We start from the raw sequence: 3,245 nt of genomic DNA, 5'->3' as shown, positions 1-3,245 counted from the left end.
AATTAAGCCTTTGCACAAAGTACAATGCAAACTTTGTATAGTTGAGATCAAGTAAAATATCCCTAGTTACTTAGTTCCTTCAGTATCCTTGCGTCTACGACCTATCGATCACGCACATGAATCCCAAGATAGAAAATCAATCTTGAGTTGTTTTACTGATGCAAAGTATCGAGCACTCAACTTTTTTTGATCATCTTCCAAACAGTAAAGGAACAAAGCTGTTTGGTATCTACTTAAATAATCATTTAAGAAAAATATATTTTGAGTTTTGACAAAGGCTCTTCCGTTTAAACTAGTAAACTCCTTCGTCGGGTAAGATTAACCCAAATCCAAAAAATCAGATCTTGATTCACAACTATTAGATTGAGGAAAACCATCAAATGATAGTTGTTCAAATCTATCAAAGATAAGTCGAATCCCGGAAGACCAAGATGTGTGCACAAATCACGAGATACAAAAACAAATAAGAAATATATTTTTGTCTTCAAATCTTCAATAGCCTTCATATGTACCTGCACACCACAAACTTGAATCCTCTTGTGATCAATCATACACAAAACGAATTTTGTTAATAATGGATTATCACAAGATGTCTTTAGATCTAAAAACAGTTCTAAAGATGATACTTTGATATAGTTTGAATGACCCTTATGGAAGAAAAGAATGCTCTCAAGAATAATCAAACTAGGTGAAATCAAAGTTTCAACAACCGTTAGTCAATAAAATCAATAATCGAAAACTAAAATAACAGTGCAATTATCTAGTTTCCTACCAACGGTACTCGTAGAGCTTCTTTATCCCATATAAGTCTTTAAACGAGTGGTCGTAAGAGATTTATCCTAATTAGGGTACTTTCTTTTCCGGATAGACGGCTCCACCAGAAACAACACAGGTGAAGTTTGCCTGACTCTTAGGATAATTTTCCAGATATGCAAACTCAACTATTTATGGACCAAGGTTGCTTGAACAACAAGGAAATTCTGAAACCGAAAATATTCTCAAGATATGCAATAAGTACTTAATTTCTGTTTTCCTATTTCCAACTAATATCCAGCCTGTAATTCCGAAATCTCTTATTAGAAAATATCTAATATTAGTTTAGAACTTAACTAATATAACTTTCCAATAGTTATGTTTTGATTTGTTGGAAAATCAAAAGCATATAATCGAAAATTCTTAATTAAAAGATTCTCAATGTTTCAGATTGAAATCACCTTGAGTATCAAGGAATCTTTGGACAATAAAAGATTATAATTATACTCATGTCCATATTATGTCGACATCTGGGACTTTCCTAATTAGAAAACTCTAATTTCAAACTCACACAAAACCGTAAAGTAATATGTGAATATGAAGGATCGGTTTGGCTCTTGCGACCGGTTTTACCATGACTCCTAACGTAGGTTAAGATCGGTTCTACCAAGTCTCCAAATATAGGTAGGGATCGGTTCTACCATGACTCCCACCAATAGATAAGATCGGTTCTACCAAGACTCCCAATATAGGTAAGGATCGGTTCTACCATAGCTCTCAAGATAAGTCAAGATCGGTTCTACTGTATATCCCAAACTAGGTAAAGATCGCTTCTACCATGTATCAACATAAGTCAAGGCCGGTTATACCAGAGTTATTACCCAGGTTTCGAATTGGTCGTCCAATAGATTCTTCAATGAAAACCGGACCAAAACGCCTATTGATTTCCTTTCGATTACGAAACAAGTTTTGTATGTACTTTCTTTAAATATATGTAATCAAACATAGTTTCCTAGGATGAATTCGCACATATTCCAATACACAATCAAGTAACGGGTTACATAGATTATGTCGATGTACATTTACGAAGTTCAAAAGATAAACATTATACTTCATAATCAAATATTCACCCTTGACACTTTGATCATACCAGAACGATCAAGTCTAATACTAGAGTATTAAATATAGTCTCAAATGTTATGTTTTCAATCTTAAACGACTTGAAAGCAACGATAGTAATGGAAACAAGTCAAGTCAGTATCACAATATCTCAATTGGAAGGAATGATGTCTTCGTTGTCGTCTTCATGTCTTCACATCTTCAGGTTTTTAGAGTAACTTTCTAGTCTCAAGTTTAGAGTAATACTTGTATGTATCAACATTCCTAGACTTTCTAGTCTAACCTAAACGAAGATGGTCTCTAGTACATTTAATCAAGCGACTTCTTTTGGGGCACTGGCCGGTTGTTAGCTCCATGAGGCATCCTTTTGTTATTCCAATCATAAGCAGTAAAGGTTTCATGCAGCTTTGACAGAGAAGATATGTGTTCATAATGTCTATGTAATACTGGTACCTTATACTGCAAAAAGGGAACATAGTCCATAATGTTTGCCGGCTATTAGCATACACCGGTTAGGTCTGTTGTTGTTGTTTTTGCTGGGGAAGATTCATACGCTTGAATAGTGCTGCCATCTCGGTGTTCACGGGATTTTTGCTCGGATAGTTATTCATTATTGGATGATTTAGACATTTGAACAATAATCAAAGATTGTTGCAAAGCAAAACAAAATGGATTTATTTATAAATCATCATCAGAATATAAATGTTTTTCTCATTCACAGCATTGGTTTACGTTGTGTAGGAAGGTGTCCTAAGATTATAACTTTCACATTTCATCACTTGATGAGACAAAATAAATTGAGTTTTGAAATATACTAAAACATGACAACCAAACTTGACATACCGACGCTTAGTGGGTTCAAACGAGCAATGCTCTAACAATTGTTGTTCATGTTTCACTAGAAATATCATCATGTATGATTTGATTGTTTGTTTAGTCAATTTGCAAATTTATTGAACTCATATTCATATCTATAGTTAGATTAGGGTTTATTATACGGAAAAGTGATAAATTCCTGATTGCAAGTAGCATAATTGTGGTTATTGCTTGTAGTGATATATCCTAATAATCGCAAGTGAATCATGACCTTTGTTAAATTTTTTGCGCAATGTATTTCAATTGCATTGATTAGCATAAATCTTAATGCTTCATGGGAATTGAACTTGATTAGTGCGCTTTCCGCTTTAGGTTATTCTTTTGGTAAAATTCATATTTGCGACGTTTTATGTAAGTGTGATGAAATCAGGAAATTTACGGGATATTCTTGCAATCAATATTTTCTAGGGATTTTGACAAAAAAAAGATTAAATATTGTTCCAAGCTAACTTGAATTATGATTTTGATTGCCAACAATAAATTGTCCTTAACCAAAA

At 33.5% G+C, this 3,245-nt stretch overlaps 1 pseudogene; it reads right to left on the bottom strand.

Annotated features, from left to right (window-relative positions):
* Window positions 1–2,556: 2,556 nt before the first annotated feature.
* Window positions 2,557–2,659, bottom strand: LOC113285006 (annotated as a pseudogene).
* Between the last annotated feature and the right edge of the window lie 586 nt (window positions 2,660–3,245).

This window comes from Papaver somniferum, chromosome 5 (genome assembly GCF_003573695.1).
Source record: "Papaver somniferum cultivar HN1 chromosome 5, ASM357369v1, whole genome shotgun sequence".
Classification (NCBI taxonomy): domain Eukaryota; kingdom Viridiplantae; phylum Streptophyta; class Magnoliopsida; order Ranunculales; family Papaveraceae; genus Papaver; species Papaver somniferum.
Note: the sequence above shows the minus strand (reverse complement) of the source record. Positions and strands in the feature narration are given on the sequence as shown.